The sequence below is a fragment of the Anas platyrhynchos genome, chromosome 4 (assembly GCF_047663525.1).
Source record: "Anas platyrhynchos isolate ZD024472 breed Pekin duck chromosome 4, IASCAAS_PekinDuck_T2T, whole genome shotgun sequence".
NCBI classification, from domain to species: Eukaryota; Metazoa; Chordata; class Aves; order Anseriformes; family Anatidae; genus Anas; species Anas platyrhynchos.
The window spans coordinates 31,206,032-31,224,509 of NC_092590.1; the positions used below are offsets into that span (position 1 = coordinate 31,206,032).

Sequence of the window (18,478 nt, forward strand, 5' to 3'; positions counted from 1 at the left end):
CCTCTACAGGTGATGTGGAGAATATGCTTGATGATGTGTCTTGGGGATATTTATTTAAGTGCTACATGGTGGTTGAGCTTTTAGATGCTGAGCTTCGAGATGCAGAACTTGATGTCTGAAGTAATTAATAACAAAAGCCTGCCAGCTTCTACTATGGGATCCTTAAGAGTATACAGCCAGCATGTAATACCTCAAAGAGGCAGAGGCTATTTGAAAAACAGCAGAGAGCAAGTGCTATTTTAGATAGCAGAAGGGATCTACATAAACTGAATGTTTCTCATGAGATTTTAACCTCAAGCCGTTCCAAAATTGCCCATTTTCTCTATCAACTCAGAGTCAGTACATGCAAGGATGGTCTGTGCTGTTTGCAGGTTGCTGTGTGTTCTGTGCTTTGCCCTGCTGGAAGGGGAGAAGCTGGAGTAGTGCAGGAGAGAGCTGCTTGCCTCCAGATGCTAAAACATGGGCTGGGTAGAAATCACAGGGAGGAAAGGGGCAGTGCTGCTGCCTAGCATGTGGCTCACCAGATTCACCTGGGGAGAGGCTTTGATGGTGCTGGGTGGGAGAGGTAGGAGACTCGCTGCTAGGAAGGCTTAAAACAGGAGGTAAGATGGGCTTTTGAATGGCAAGTGGGATGTGTGTCTGCAGGGTCAGATTTTAAAGGTGGTTAGGGAAGTCTTTGTCTGCAAGATGGAAAAGTAAATACATGGAGTTTGTTACACCCCTGAGGGTTGCTGGAAGTTCAGGCTTGGTCTGGGACCAGTTGAAAAAGGGACTTAATGTGCAGCAGTGAGAGTGGGAAGAGATGTCTGTGTGCAAAACTTGGTAGTTTTCTACTGTTTACCCTTTAGAAACAAATTTATTTCAGGATTTTGTTGTTCTAGCTTATTTTCATGTAAAACATGCTATGTTAATTTAAATGTACTTTAATGTACTTGATCGTTTCAATTTGAAGTGTTAGTGCAGGTAAATCCACTTGAAACTGATGAATTTGGTATGCTGTTATAGTATGCGATGGCACACTTCTGCAAGAAGCACAGAAATAAGTGGCAGAGCTTGCCTTTTTTCTTTTTGCACTTCTAACACCCTCTTTCAGTTCTGCTGAAGCCTTCTTGGTCTGCAGAAGTCAGCACCAGGAGAAGCTTTAAAGAGGCACACTGATTAAAATCAGTCATGATTTTAATTGAGGAAAGAAATGTAACTGGATTCAGAGCTGGGAGGAAATGTTTCAGGAAGAGGTGAAATGTCTTCCTGCAGCTCTATGAGGAATGCGGTTTTGTCATGGGAGACTTTTTTTTGGTGCAGGTAGGTATGTGTAGTAATTTCTCATGTAGTACCTCAATGCGACAGTTTGCTGGTTATCCCTTGACAACTAGCTATTGTGAGTTCCCATATTCATGAGCTATGCAGGACTGAATTTTCTTCAATTAAATATTAATTTAAATGATAGATGAATATTCTATTCACAAAGCATAAAAACTTAACATAAAAGAAGGCTACGCATGAGTAACATACCATTTAAATTGTAAAGCAGTCTTCTCATAAGCATGAAATACGAACGGAGAGGTACAGCTCACTTCATAGAGGATTACAAATGCTGAGGTTTTCTTTTCAGGTTTTGAGTGAAATGCAAGGTCTATTTTGCGTAGTAAATGAGGGTGGTTGGGATTTAATTATCACAGATATCAAAGGCAGAATTTACCAGGACTGGGAAAACAGCTGGTACTTTGAAAAAATCTATACACCGAAATCCAAGTGATCAGATTATGAAATCATTTTTGAAAGGCAATTGAGAAATAAATCACAGGATACTTATATACTGTCTTCCCTGGATTTTCTTTAAGGGATGTATTGTATCTCATATCACTCTTGTTCAGGGCTGCCAAGTAGGGACTGAGATTTTGTTTGAAAATTAGTTGGGCACTAGTGGTACTGATATATGGGAATTGTTTCTTTCAAATAGCTAATGATGTCCAGTTGCTTATGGAGTCTGATGCTGTGCAACAACAAAGTGGCTTGTAGCAAAATATCATGTGGGCACATGACTTCTCGGTGTGGGAGGGAAACCTCAAGCAGGCTCTGTTTTAAGCCAGAGATGTTAGTTCTTTGCAGAATCACAGAAGAGTTGAGGTTAGAAGGGGCCTCCAGCAATCCCAAACAGTCGAAGTAAGGAAATAAATGCTTATATTGCAAAGTGCTGGGTCTCACAGATGGCTTTTTGCCATTGTTATTCAAGGGTTAGAAGTGACACAGAGTCTTCAAGTATATGCACTTAAGAACACAGTTTTAAGAGAAAGAGGGCAGGATGGTGTTGCTCTGCATACGAAAGATCACAGAATCTCACAACATGAATATGAAAATAACCTCCACACTGTGCTCCTTAGTGCTAACAGCTGAGCTAGTGATACTCTGTGACTCTGACCTACAAATTGTATACGTGCTAATAAGTGGATGGATGTGATGTTCTCATAACTTGTTAGATACTTTTGACTGTTAGCATCATATTGGTGTAATCCAGATGGGATCTTGTCATGCTTTGTTTTGATTTAGAGATTAGGAAAGATGATCAAAAGAAAAATAAACTGAATGGGATGCAGGTTTTTTTCCTTTTTTTTTTTTTTTTTCTCATGACCATCACATATTTAGAAATTAGGACTGTTTTTGTAATTGTGTGTATACTTTCAAGTTTTCATTTACATGTTTGAAAACATAAAGCACGGGCCTGAGGATCCAGCACTTCATTCAAAGATCAGTTTCATTTCTGCTTGTAGGAAGTTCTGCCCCTTTGATATATGTAATGGGAACCTGAATTTTATATATCAGTTAATAGATTGTAATCTGTTTCATAAAAGATTTCAGACCATTCAGAATTACTCCAATATCCTATATCCAATTCCATATCCTATAAAGCATAGCCGTGGGATTGCAGATGGGAATCCAGTATATCTACTTTTACTCATTGTGGGATGGGAAGTAAGAATTCAGTGACTTATCTATTATGGACATAACACTTGACTTTCTAGATTGTCATCACTGTGATTTGTTTTTGTCATCCCAATGGCTGAGGAGAATGGTTGCTGTTGGTGTATTTTGTGCTCCTGATTTAAGCTCTCATTCATTAGAATGTGTTGAAACTGTGTGGAGGGAAACATGAACCTGTAAGAGCTATGTGGAGGGTCAGGTTCTGATTATTGCATTGAGAGTTAGGAATGATTTAGGATTTTTTTTTTCAATTTGGAAAGAGAAACCTGATTATGTTTGGATCCAATTCATTGTTTAAATCCACTTGGATTATCATTAAAATTACATGTCTAAATTATCAGAAGATAACCAGCGAGTCCTGCCATGGTTCCAGTTCCTCCACCTTCATTGTGGTGGAACTGCAGATGAAATGTCTGCTCTTCAAAAAGAGATGTTTGTCTGCATGTGCCTTGGCACCTGCCCGTCTTTCAGTGAAATTTCATGGCAAAACTTCTGCACAAATCTTGAAATATTCTACAAGCTCATAGCCTTTGGGGTTTTATTGAATGTGAGAACATTACTCAGCCTATGGCCATGTAAAATGGTAACTATGACAACTGCAGCGTTGGACTGGAGGGTGAGGAGGGAGGCTTCTGTGAAAGAAGTAATATCCTTGGACACAAAAATATGACCTCTCAGAGCCTCCTCAGATAAAGATATTATACGGATGTGTTATTTGTGAGGACATCTGTTATTTCCTAATGTCAAGGAAAATTAAACTTCCCATGACTAGTTTTCTTCCAAGTTTAATGGGGGCCATAGGTTTTAGATATGTCTACCTCATCATATAAGGCTTGCGGAATATTCTAAGGGCTTTAGAGGCATTAAACCCCTAGAATTTAATACAGTGAAAATTGAAGCTATGAAAATATGTGGCTTTTAAGTTTTGGGGTTTCTTTAGTTTTATTAGATAAACTAGAAAATCAGTTAGAAAAGGATGGAACAATAGCTTTTGAATTTTGAAAATTTTTTATGGAAGAAGTTTAGGTAAATAGTGAAATTACAAAAACAGCAGGTTCAAAGAGAATGATGTTCAGTATTTTGGTACAAAGCCTGTGGGAGTAGAAAATTACCTCTGTTTTTCAAGGTGTTCTAAGTTGGACTGCTTGCAGAACCTCTCAGTGGGTTTTGTAGCAATACTTGCAAGTTGTCTGAGAGCACGTACACCTATTCAGATTGTATCAAATCTCCAGCTTTTCTGAATTTTTATTTCAGCTTTCCACCTTCAGGTAATTTCTGTTCCCAGTACTGGATTTATTTTTTTGTGAGTTGTCCCATCAGTGCCACTTCCTTCATAAGCCTTTTGCAGCAATAATACTGGGTGGAAAAAGGAAAGTACCAGTGTGTCCTGCTCTCCTCCCCAAAGATTTTTGTCCACAGATGGCACTGCCAATGTGCATAGAAAGTACATTTCTCTATAGCCTGACTGGATGAAATAGCACGCTTATCACTGATGAAGTTTGGTGATTTTTTTTTTTTTTAAAGTAGTCAGGTTTGTGGCTTTGAATATCTCAATGCTTAGGATAAAATTGAAAGTGGATCTCTTGTGTCATATCAAAATGTTTTAACCGTTATGAATGTCCCTGCCTTCCACAACATGCTTACTGCCTTCTAAAGTAAAAACCAGTCTCCCTCTGGTTTTGTTTAAAAGACAGCACAAAGAATATTTGCAAAGAGGCATTTTCTGCATCTTTTGTTGTGTTGAACTCCCAGGAAAGGCTGGGGCTGCTCCTGGGCTTCACAGAGTGACCTGTGAATGTGCTGCCCTTCTGCTTTAGAACGGGGACAAGCTGAAGAGGACAGAATTGGCCAAGTCAGGCACATGAGCTATTCTGACATGACTTTGTCCTCCACCGTAGTGACAGGAAACATCACCTTTAATTCCCTCATATGTCACAAAAATGTATAGAACGAAAGCTTTGCCCCCACTGAAGTGTGTGGGAATTTTGCTATTAACTTTTAAAAAGCCAGGAGTTTTACAATAGAGGGAAAAAAGTAGAATTTTTGGATTCAGGTAACTCTCATGAAATCTTGTTTTTCTTCAGTTGAATGCAAGCGTGATCACCTATCTGCAATTTTGAGTGCCTCTCAAAAATAACCATGTGAACCTTCTTTATCCTACGTGAACACTACGTGAACATGGCCTTGCTCTTGAGTGTTGTTGCTTGTTATAAAACAGCAATAGCAGAATAAGGAGCTAGAAAGTGGAAATAAAATGCCAGTATTTCTTCATTTTTTCTTGTTAGAGGGAATCCTCCCTTTCCTCTGCCTGATCAGGCACACTTCAGCTTCTGTTGGGGGCAGTGCACAGGGGCTCTGCCCATCCTGGTTCCAGCATGCCTTAGTTTCAAAACAAGCAGAAGAAATTTCACTTTTTTTTTTTTTTTTTTCTTCCTTCTGTGACATGCGACAAAAGAACTTGCTCCTATTTTATGCCTGTGTTTTTCTTTGGTAATATTCTTAATGCCAACACCCATTATTTATGCCAAGTCACTGGACAGGAGTGTATCTTCATGTTTTGTACACTGAAGTAATTTTTTTCAAATACTGCTTTGTGTAACACTGTCTGAATTTAGAAACATTTTTAGTATTCTAGAATCCCATCATAAGTGGAACACATTCGATGCTAGATAAAATTGCTAATAAAGCTTTCTTACCTTGGCAGATACTTCACCTTTGTCTGAGTCATGTTTGGTTCTATTTATGCAGCAGTGGGTGGAAGTATGAAATCAAATCAACAGAGTTGGAACTAACAGTTCAACAGCTGAGGAGGCAGTGAAAATTTTTAGTGAAGGAATTTAATACCCAATACTTTCAAGACTCAAGGAATCGTTTATTTTTCAATTAGTGGCCTTTGGAATATATTCCAACCCTTTGCCTCTTCCTTGCTGAAAAGTGTAGCTCCTCCTAGTCCCCAGGAGTCACTGGGGGTAATGAGGATTCAAGCAAACAGAGGCAATGCTTATTAGGCCAGTTTGCCTGTAACTGGTATTGGGACCGAACTGGTGTTGAAGTCATTCAGGGATGTCGTGACAAAACTCATCCAAATAGGACCTAGGATAAAGCTTATCCTTCTGCAGCACCTGCCCTCCTTCAAAATTGTCTGTGTGGAAGAAGAGTCCAAGATTTTCCACTTCTTGTCATTTGAATTGCAGTGCAAATCTGAGTCTGTCTCCTAATACTTGCAGTTTCCTAATACTTGCACCTTCAGGCTGCTGTTGGAAGGGGTTGATGGCCAGCCGGCCAGTTGCAGTGACTGGCTTAATGTGAATGACAGCTAGCTTTTTCTGTCACGTCTAGTTGGAGATGGTATTGTGTCATCCCTGATGGTGACCAAGCTTCAAAATTCATTCTGAATTTATCTTTTGATGTCCTTTTAACCTTTTGGCTTCTTTTGCTGTTATGTATAAAGCATAAAGATGCAGAAACTGCTTTTAAAATAAACACTTGTCTCGGGAATCTTTTTAATCTTTTTTTTTTTTTTTTTTTTTTTTTTTAATCTTTGGCTTTGATTTTATGGTAGTATTGAAATCCAGATTGAAACCAGCTAATGGATTTCACAGAGGAAAGGGATAGTTACTATGGCTACACAGCACCCTGAAAGCTTAAAAGGACAAAGGATAAATGAATACGGTACTGGCTGCTTAGCCATTTCTAGAATAGATTCTAATAATTTAAAGGCTTTATAGTCTTTCAGACACCATCAGAAAAAGCAAGATGTTAGTCCTTAAAGACTTCATATTTTATTCTTGGTTTAGATCATTACTTTTGAAGTAGCATATTTGAAAAAATATTTTTCAAAACATCGTCTGCTTTTAGCTTTTAGTTATAGTTCACATACATCTGTTGCATGTAATGAAGCTGACTATTATTGATAATTTTATGTCTGATGTTTTATACTATGGTATATTAAAATAGGCAGAGAACTGTGGAGATGTAAATACCGAGCAATTGTGGTTTGAAAACTGGTATTAATATACTCACAACTTCCACTGTAGATTTGGCTGAAATTCTTGTCTTAAATGTGCAGATCAGTTTATAAGAAAACCAAACCTAAAAATAAGTTATATACAATAAAGGATAATAAAACACGTGCACTGCTAAGTTCATACAACGAAAGAATGAGTTACTGGGTTTTAGCCTTGCCTTAGTGTGTGATGGTAGAAGTGCTGCTACTTGTTCCTGTTTGAGAAAGAAACGATGTGTTAGAAATCATGAACATAGTGCTCATCAACTTGAGCATATATTTTGTTTTGTTTTTCATGACTGTAGTAATAAAATGCATCTGTTGGAAGTTGTGTCTGCTGGTAATTGCAGGCAGGGTATTTTGGCCAATTTGGTATTACAAAATCATCAGGAAGGTTGCAGGTAACTTCACCTCACTGTAATATTGTAGCTTTAAATAGAGAGAGAGATTTCATGTGGTGCCCTTATCTGCAACCAGTGGGCTTTTGTATTTGTATGTTGAGCTTTTCTGCCAAGCAATGCTTGCAGTGAAGTGAGCTGGACTTCATGCATGTGCAGCAGAGAGCTGCGTGATCCTCCTGTTGTGGATCTCTTCTGTGCTCTCTTAAAATGCCAGATTTGCTATGTAGCCATTAGTATTACTCATGTTGAAGGCATGCACGGAAGCCTTTCCGTGTAAGAGCATCAGAGCTGCTGTACATAAGAACTTCATTGTGCAGACCAGAGATCTAGCCAGTCTGTTTTAGGGCCAAATTCCACAATGGGCAAAAGAGAATGGGTGGGGAAGACCAAGAGTAACCCAAGAAAATGTATAGGTGAAAGGAGGTGATGCTGGTAGAAAAATATCGAGAATTGCATCTAGTTGTTTATTTTGGTTCTGAGATTACATAATTAGGTAGTATGTTGTTAAAGTAGCTCAAAGTTATAAAATACGGTGCAGTGGTACAGAAGTGACCCAGAAAGTTTGATTGCCTTTTCACTTACTGTAGGGCCTTTTCCTACCTGCTTCTGGTGGTTTTAGACAAATCTAAAATGCAGATATTAGCAATTAGGAAAACTGGTCTGCTTAACTCCTTAATTTATAGCTTGCACAACAACTTTGTTACAGATTCTCCATAAACACACAGAACTAGTGTGCTCAAAATTAATTTATGATATTTACTGACTTCTCGAGTGCTTATTTTAAGAGATTTTTTCAGAACATCTTCACTTAAAAATCAATCTTATGTATGCTTACTACTTCTTAAAAGTGGAGCAGGGATTCTCAAGATAGATTCTTAGGTGAAATGTACGGTATTTTTAGGAAGTTGCTGTTACTATTATTTTTTTTTTTATCTTGTGTGAAAATGTATTGAGAATTTTTCCTCTTATTTTGGTTTCTTTGATCATTGTACACAAGAGAATGAAAAATTGGGCTATTAATGGTTTGTAGGTGATCTAACTGAAGTTGCCTCAAAGTAGGCAGTCACTGTGGGCTTTTCCAGGGTTATACTCATGGGTATGACTTCCATTCATGTCTGTTTTCCATTTGATGAAATACTCCATTTATTTATTGTTTACTTAAGTACTGCAAGAAAAAAAGATGCTGCTTGAAATTCAGAAGTGGATCAGTTAAAGTGCTTCAAGAGAAGACTGGGTCTATGTGATATTTGATGTTGCTATGGGAAACTGCTTTGCAAGAACATTTGCAGAGCAGATGGACCAGGATAGATAAAACAGATACAGGTATTGAATAGAGCTTGTGTAATGTTCTGTGAAACAGCAGGAAAACATGAACTCAAGTCTATGTAACATAATTCCTTGAGTTGTCCTTCTCTAACGGGTACACTGCTAACAACTTGCAAAACACAGCTCTTCACAGCAAACTTGTTCTGTTTTTATTAAATGGGATAGTATATCTTCATGGTATTTTACTTTATGCAATTCAATTTAAACAGCTGTCCACTGTGAATAGATCAGTAGTGAAGGTTTTTTAAAGTTTTTGACTTCTTAACAAGCCAAAGAAAATTTCAGAGTTTATCTGCCCCATCTTCTGTCATATGCAAAACCAGTCATGTCCTAGCTTTCTTGTAACCTACTGCCTTCTGGACGAGCCTCTGAAGTTATGTCTAAGTACACAAACACCACAGAGTAGAAAATCTTTGTATTTCAGACATTATAATTGTGTTGGCTTAACATGCTCTTGGCAATTGAGAGCTCTTCTGTAGCCTTATATGCTAGCTTTATTTTTGTGTTTAAAAAAATAAAATAATACCTACCCTGTTTAAGAACTTGAATACGTTTGTAGTGGTTTGGCACAGTGTTGGTTTCCTTAGCAACACGAACACAAAAGATACCCACCCATGTGGTGGGATACACGCAACCTGTCTTTGTAAGAGCGGGTATGTATAGAAATGTACTGTATGCTTCTTTAACGCATATCCTTTGTTCTCTCTGGCAATGAATAAAATAGGCATATGCTGTTTAATTTTTATCCAGGAAAACAGAGAATTTGAAATATACTTCGTAGTCATATTTTTTCAAAAACTGAAAAACAAACGTGTATATTTTTCTTGAAAAAAAAAAAAGAAAATCTGATCTCATGAAGATGTATGACTGATACTGCTAAAGGATTTTTTCCATAAGTAATACACTGTCAGTAAAACAAAAACAAATCTTTGGACTTTTAACCTGCGGTGTATTCTAATCTTGTTAATTTACAAAGCTTACTCCATGGGTGTTTTTTTGCACATATATTGAACCAGTTCCTTGGTTCATGCAATCCTAAACCCATGACTGCACCTGTAACTCTCGATCTTTTTGATTTAATATGAAATACCAGGAAATATCATACCACCAAACATCATTTGGTTGATTGACATTTCTAGAGCACTGTTAAAGAATTCTTTAGAGAGTAATGTGTGTTTGTTTTTAGGTATATCCTTTCATTATGAAACAAAATACATTTGATGTGTTTGTTGGTAATCCACTTTAAATATCACATGAGTATCTTCCAGAATTTATATATTTGTGTATTTTCTTCTGGTTTAAGGTAGTTAAAGAAAACAAGGAAAGTTTGAGGCAGGAATTACCGGGGAAAGTTTTATGGCCTCTGTTCTACAGTTAAATGGATCAGAATGTCAGGATTACTGTGTGGTGTTAGCTTTCCACTATAACCTTTGCAAGCCTTTTACACTAGGTAAAGAACAGTGAGATTGGCTGGTTTTTTTCATGCACCTCAGGAAAGACATTTCATGGGTGATTAATTATAACCTATTTTCAATTTATTTTAACCAGGGATGAGTTAAATAAAGCACTTTACAGAATCACAGAATTGTTGAGGCTGGAAAAGACCTAGTGAGTTAGTCCAACAGCCTGCTCAGAGCAGGGTCATCTTGAACACATTGTCTAGGACTCTGTCCAGTTGGGTTTTAATAGCTTCAAGGATGGAGATTCTCTAACCAGTCTGGACAACCTTTTCAAGTGTTTGACCACACTCACAGTGGAAAAACAAACAAACATATATTTAAACAGGACTTCCTGTATTTCACTCTGGTCCTGTGTTCTCTTGTCGTTTTACTGGATACCACAGGGAGTAGTCTAGTTCTGCCTTCCTTACTCTGCACCTTTTCAGATGTTTATACTCATTGATAAGGTCACTCTGAGCCTTCTTTTCTCAAAGGTCAAGGCCCTCATTTCTATCAGCCTCTCCTCATACAGATGATGCCCAAGTCAGTTCATGCCCTTTTGCTCCTGTGTGGACATCTCTCTTGTACTGTGGAGCCTGGGATTGGGACTGGTATTTTGCCTCACCAGTGCTGAGCAGAAAGGAATGGTCACTTCCTTCAACACATTGGTGACACTCATCCTAATGGAGCCCAGGTTGCTGTGGGGCATTGCTGTAAGGGCACATTGCTGGGTCACGGTCAGCTAGCTGTCAGGGTGTTGGACAAGCTCAATAGGTCCTTTGGAGTTGACAGATCTTTACTATATATTTTACTTTTTATTTAGCAAAAAAACATCTGTAAAAACATTACTAGTGAACAAATTATATATTTTGGTCTTTCTGTTTTATTAAACTTCGATTACTGTTTTGAAATTGCTTGCACCTGTATGTAAGAGGCTGCAAAAAGGTCTTTTCCACTAGTACGGCTAGCAAATGGAAAATCATGTATGGTTTTCTTGTGCTTAGGGAGATGAAAAATTAATCTCAAATCAATTTGAGAGTCTACAGAAAGATGGATGGAAGTCAGTATTGGGCATAGGAGTTGGCAAACATTAATTAAAACTACCTTTCAAATCCAGAAGTGTTATGTTAGATTTGTACTGCCTGAAAGACACCAGTATTAAAATATTTTTCAAAGTTTATTTCATAGCATGATTTAAGGCTATTGTGTATACGTATATGACATTTCAGTATGATATAGCTAGTTTCACATGTGTCTTGTTTCTGTTTGTTCCAGGAAATGAAACCAGGAAGTAATGTGAAGAGCCATGTGAAGCTCTGTCATAGCAGAAATTTGCTAAAAGATTTCTTTGCCTGTAAGTTTTTATTTTCTGTTGTTAAATACTAAGTTATATTCACATTACTGGAGAAAAAGATTGATTTTAGCATTTTGACTTGCAACTTGAATGTGAAAAAAGCCTTGCCAAGGGCCTTATGTTGAACTCCTGCCATTATTAATTTACTGTATTTCAGTGAAGAGCAGACATTTTTATCTTAATTATTTGAATCTAATGATTAATTTTTTTTATATTGTATCATTGCAGGTTACACATGCAGTTTGGTGCATGCTAAACTGCAATAACTTACTTTTCAGAAACTCTGAACAAAGCTAGAAAATGACCAAATTTGTATGAGAGTATGAAACTTTTCCATTCAAAAATTATTTAGCCAAGATTGCACATGCAGATGCCTGCTGTGACTCAGACATGTTACAGAATGCTTATCTTTTCCCACAGTTATTAAATGCTATGATAGTACCATTTACAGTCTTGCTATTTATAGCAAAGACTTTTCTTTAAGCTATAGAGAAGACATTTAATTTTCTATACATGGCTTAACAAGCTCCACTTAAGAATTTAAACTTCTGTTTTCATCTTGAGTCTGGGTGTCTACGTCAAAATATTTAAGTGAGAGAGAGAGATGAACTTGCCCTCAGGTCACTACTACAAGGGAAATGTTAGAAGCTCCATTTTGCACAAAGAAACAAAAGCATCAGAGTGACTATTGATTTGTGCAGCTTCGTGTATCTGGCAGAGCTGAGAACAGAATTCAAAAGTTGTTTGTCCCAGTCAAGATTTATTATTTGAAAATAAACTATGTGGTGGGGAATTGTAATGGTTCATACATAGGCATTATATATAAATACATCTAAAATATATATATTGAAAGAAATAGGGAGTTTACAGGAAAAGTTTGCAAGCTGGAGTTCAACCAGTATATTAATTTTCATCGTTGTATAATTATTATAATTTAAATAAGCATGATCTAATTAGCAAGTTCTTGAAAACTCTAGAAGGGACAGTATTACCTATTAGTGTTTCAAAGTTGGTAATACCTGTTAATACTTCAAAAATAACTGTTCCTTTTTTGTATCTAACACTGAAAGAAGTAGCAATGCCTACTTCTGGGCATTGTGTAGGGAATTTGCAGCAACCTGCAACTAAATTAAAATGTGCAAATGCTAATCTTCCATAATTCAAGCTCTTTATGAGGCATCAGAAAGTGTTTTGATTTATTTCTAGTTTTCTTGAAAAAGTAATTCATTGTCTTAGGGTTTCTTCACTATTCTAACTGCTGAAACAACCACAGATTAAGTGCAGATACAAGAATATCTGTTAGAAATTCGAATCTGAGTTCTGCTTTTTGTGTTGTAAAGTAAAAATTGGACATCGTCTTCATTGTATTAGTTCTCTGTTATCCTAAGTGTATTAACATTGAAGCATTTCCTTTGGTTTTATCAAAGACTCTGGAGAGGGTATTCCATACATTTCAAGACTTCAATGATTAGTTAAGGAAAAGAGAAGGGAAACTGCTGCTCTGATAACACTGCTTTAATATCTGAATTTGTCACATTTTTGTTATTTTTTGCTAGATTTAATTACCTAGTACGCTTTGGGCAAGTGGATTTCCAGCATCTTAACAGTAGCATTAGAAATAAACTGAACAGATGTGAGATGGAGTTAGAATTGGCTAACCGATTTTAACTCTTATCTTCTCTTTTTAATTTCTCTCTTCATTCCTTTGCATCTACCTGAGAAATGCACGTATTTCAAATGTGTGTGTGTGTGTATATGAGGTACACTTAGGTATGTATTCATTGAAGGTTAGGCAATGGGACAAAATACAGAAATGGGTTTGGAGAAGTCTTAAGAGAACATGGAGAGTAGTCATTTCATTGATAGGATGCTAAAGCTGAGAGCTGTATTACATGTTGAGCACTATAATGTACATGTGTAGCCCTCCAGACAAAAAGTGCATGTTTTTGACTCTTGGAAATGCCCAAACTCCCACTGAATTTAAACAGATCTGACTGTGTGAAAATAGCAGAAAAAATATCTTTTTTTTTTTTATTATTTTTTATTTTTCCCTGGTATAAAATGCTTGTACAAGCATATGATAGAACATGAAACATACAATACTGTTGAAATCTTCTATGTTTTGGATGCAAAAATATGAGGTATAGACCATATATAAGATCTATATAGATACTAAAAAAAAACAAAAACAACTTATGTTTTATTATATGGATTTTTTATATTATATGGATTCTTTTTTATTTTACAAGCTAGCTGTTGGAAGCTATTAGATGTAGAAATGAGCTTTTCCTCTAGTAGTGCATTATTGTTCATTACAGTATATTAAATGTGAGTCTGTTCTACTGTTTTCTAGTCAGTGCCATGAAAAGAGATGCTAGGTCTCAACCACTGCTTGAATAATACAGCTTGTATGCTGTTTTATTAGCTGAGCAAAGTCCTCCTCTTTCTGCTTTTCTCAGTTTTGCGTTGCATGTGTGGGTATCAGCTATCTTATTCATGCTTTAGGTTTTGTACTGAGGGTAACTTGCCTGCAGCCCCACTTTTAGAGTAGCTTGCCTTGAGTTGCATGCTGAAATTACAGCTGGTTAAAGTTACGAGACATGAATACCAGCTTTTATGATTTCAGACACCTGTCACAGAAATCAAAACTGAATCTGCCTGATGAGTAATCAGAATTGCAACAATTATTATTATTATTATTATTATTTTGATTTCAAATACTAGTTGTCAATTACAATATAGTTGTAGATGGTTCTGAAGTCTGGATAGAGACCTGGCAATATGCAAGCATGAAGTCATATTTTCTTCCCTTGCCTAAGAAGTGATCCCATATTTACTCCCCCTAAATGCCAATGAACCTTTCTGGTGTGTATTAAGAGCGAATGTTCTCACACACTAGATACTAATGGAGTCTGGGCACTAATAAATTACAACAAAGGTACCGTAGTCCTAACCTTCATTGCTATAATTTTTGCGACTGTATAGAGCATTCTCCTCTAGGTATAAATTCACTTGCAGGAGTGCTGAAGATGGCTTGTACACATGATGTAAAAATCCTTCATGTGGTATCATTCTTGTATGGCATAGCAGGTTGTGCTGGAGACCAGGGATTTGAGAATTAAGATGGGTTGCAGTGCAACTAAGGATGCCAAAAAACATCTGCTTCTTATTCACATGGGCTAAAGAACTGTGTTTCAGAGGAAGTGCTGTTACAGCTTGTTTCTCTGAAACCTGCTGCTCCAGAAATATAATTGTCACTCGTCCTTACCACTAGTGGACATTTATCCATCTGTAATCTGCGCTTGTAGTGCTTGTGCTGTCAGGTGTTCTGGCAAGAATGAGCAAAGGCACCACTCCATCACTTTGCCAGGACACTGAAGTACTGTTTTGTGCATCTGGATTGTATGTGGTGGTATTACAGAGGGGAGGATGTACTTTTCCTCTGGTCTATTTGTATTGAAGTGCTGTCAAGAACTTAATTTCTTAATTGTCTTTGTGCAATTTTAACTGTAGGCATTTGAAAATGCTAAGGATATTGTTGAGAATTTCTGCAAATAATTCTTACTGGATAATCTGAGCAGGAAGAAGCTTGCAAGATGATTAGATAAACATACTAGCAGTTCTGTAAGATTGACATCAGTCAATACAGATTTTTTTTTAAGTGTTGTACATACTGTTTTCCTCGTCTGCTCACTCTGACAGTACACCTCAAAGAGAAAGACTGAGAATAAGAGGAGAAAAGGTTCTAGAGATTAATTGTTGATCTAATAAGGGCCTAACAGAAGAAGTTATAGGGTATTTTCTGTTTGGAATAACTTCTGACTGGTACTATAGGCAGGCCAGAAGGAATAACATACCTTATTTAATCAATTAGATCTTACTGTAGATAAGCAATCCTGGTTCTGTTTTCTTTGAATTATTTTTTTAATTGGTTGTCAATATATTAATGAAGCTATGGCAGCACTCTATTTTCACAGATGGCTGTACTGGCTAATTTTACATCCTATACATCTCTGTATTCAGTGCTAAATCTGTTCTCTACCTGTTAAAGAAACCAGGGACAATATCACACAGGCATGTCTCAAAGCAACATATATGTAGCTTTGTATTCAAGGCTGCAGCTGATTTTATAATTCATGTATTTGACTGTCATATTGGTATAAACAGAGAACAGACAGCATGCAGGGAAGAATAGGGGTATGGTTATATATTCTGAGTGCAGGTTGCTGAAAGTGAGTAATGGAACATTTTAAAACATGAGAGAGCTCCAAGTTCTTTGTCTCAAGTCTTTCTGCTAGAATAATTCACACTGCTAATTCGGATATTGACCAAAGTATTTGCTACACATTTTTTGCATCTGGTAGTGTTACAAATACATTGGTAAGTGTTGTATAACTGCCTTTCACACACAAGTAACTAAATAACTTACTGAGATATGTAGGTAACGGTGGCAATTATTTCATTATTATCAGCTTAGTAGTTATTACATTTTTCTTCCAAAGGGAATTGGCATATTTAATTTCTATTAATATTAGCTGGTGAACAAATAAGAAAACAGAAATCTTTTTCTACCCTTTTTCACCCTGTGGCTGGGTTCTATATTTAGCTAGTGACCATTGACACTTCTGTCCTGTGCCTGTAAAATACCAAATCCTTTGCTATCTTAATAAACTCCATGTAAAATAAACAGTAGCACAAAGTATACTTCTGTATGTTTATAGAAGCCATGCATTCTGACACAAGTAAGAGCAGAAAAGTTCTGTTTACATAGACAACATTGTAAATTGTTCCTCTCTGTGAAAGGCACCTTTGCTGATGCACGATGATTAGAGTTCCTCGTTTTCTCTAAATACATCCCATTCTGGATCTCTGGAGCTCTTGGCTTTTCCCTCTATTCTTCTTATACCCTGGGAAAAAAGTTTGAAATGCCTTTTCTTGTTTTTCCACTGAGAATACAGGATAGAGTCACTTTTTTGGAGATCCTGATGAGAGATCTTCCTACAGAAGATGAAACTAACCCAGATGAAAAGCCAAAAGTACACTATCAAAATCAACAGTAAGAATTTAAACTTCATATGGCAGTGGTGAAGAGCAGAGTTGATTTTATTATTGTCGAAGACTGTGAGACCCTAAGAGCAAATTAATTTCCAAGGAGTGTCTTGCACAGCTCTAATTAAGGTTTCAGTGGTCACTGGAGATGAGTCTTCCACTGCTCTCCCTGTGTCTTTCTTTTGTCTTTCTGAACTAAACTTAGACTTGAACTTTAATCTCATATGCTACCTGGCTTACACTTTTGTGTCAGCTTCTGTGAATGTATTCAGGGGAATACAAGTTTTAATTTTAGCATTTCTGCATACTGTAAGCATCTTCCTGATCATAAGCTTGTACAAAGCTATCTTGCCAGAATAAGAAGAATAAAATTATTGCAAAGGTCTTTCATCCTTTACTTCATTACGTAGAGTGTTTTTTTTAAATAAAGTATGTACTGAGGAATATAAATTGATCTATCTGAACTGATGACACTAAGAAATACAACACCTGTTCATGGTGTTGCTTGTTAATTTACTCTGCTGAGGTATAATTTCATGCCTTGTTAAAATCAGACAGACGCAGCTATGGTTTGCTGAGGGTGAAATAACGGGACAGGCTTCGAGAAACTTTTGTGTCTTTTATAATACTTGATACCAAATTTGTACCAGGAGTAATGAAAGCAATGGTCAAGAAAAAATGTCTTACAAATTAAATTTGATGACACAGGAAAAAAGTGTGAATGCAACTAACCCAGAATATTTTATAACTTGGGTCAGTAAGCAGTCAATGTTTTGCTCGAGGAATAAACTTCCTACATCTCAGGCAGTGTCAGCATGCATGCGTAGTTACTGAAACAGTGCCAGTGATTTGGACACAGCATTCATGAGCCAGTAGCCAGGCCTGCTTTAGTTTCTGGAGATAAGGAAAGCTGGAGAATTTTGCAAGCTGCCTTGCAAATTGATGATCGCCATACTTGTGGCTTTCTCCTGCTTTGATGTTCTGCCATGTGAGTTGTGAAGGGGACCGAAGTTGAGCTTCCGTTGTATCTGCACTCAGACATGTGCTAGAATAGTAATAAACCATAGTGTGTTCATTCCCACGCATCAGTCAAGCTTCTTGAGGCAGGAGTTGCTGTTCCTGATGCTAAATAGATCTGGCAACTGGCAAATGTATATCCATACACTCGCTCCTGGGGCATATCATTGGGGATGCTGGATATGGGGAAGTGGGGGTGAGGGGGAGGAAAAGGCAGCATCCCTCAGGTGTTAATAATACAAAGCTGAAAGGAGTTTTGTTAAGTTTCTGAGCCACAAATGCAGAGATGGAAATTACATTAGTCCCTGTAGCTTCCAGCTGAGGTTTGCATCTGAGAGGCTCCCTGATTTCTGCAGCACGGCAGCAGCCAGTGGTTGAAGTACGGGTTGTGCTGGTCAGCCAGCTTCATGGTGTGCTGTGCAGGTGCTTCAACCTAACAAGTCAGGTTTTGTGCAGTTCTGTTAGCACATACTCATTCATGATCAATATGCCACCTGTTACTTATATTCCTGCTAACTGGTTAAAATTGTCCTTACACTGTATAAAAAGGCATATTGTACCTACAGAATCAGTATAATTCCCCCAGACTGCTCAGGTTACCCATTAGCATCCTCAGTTTTATGTTTGTTCCACCCGAAATGGTAGCATTTACACATTAAATCATCTTTGAACCAATTTCCCCACTAAACTGTCTTTTCTTGGAATAGCTCCTGTTTACCTGAGAAGTGTTAATCTGTAATAGCTCTGTGAGCCATCTTTTGTTAGTTGTTCAGCATCGATGTGTTGCTCCTTATTTATTTTTCTGCTCTTATCTAAACAACGCTTTTGCTAGTACCTGAGATAGGGTATGGCTGTGCTGTACATCTGCATCTCATAGTAGCTGGCTTCAGACAAAAAGCTTGCGTTT

The 18,478-nt window shown here is 37.2% G+C and overlaps 1 protein-coding gene across 12 annotated transcripts in view; it reads left to right on the top strand.

Moving 5' to 3' along the window:
- MARCHF1 (membrane associated ring-CH-type finger 1) overlaps positions 1-18,478 on the top strand; it is a 295,689-nt gene that overhangs the window by 125,141 nt on the left and 152,070 nt on the right. For all 12 annotated transcript variants that reach the window (XM_072037339.1, XM_072037344.1, XM_072037340.1 and 9 more), the window contains one exon: positions 11,427-11,505. The gene's annotated coding sequence lies outside the window, so the exon portion shown is untranslated. The remainder of the gene's footprint in view (positions 1-11,426; positions 11,506-18,478) is intronic.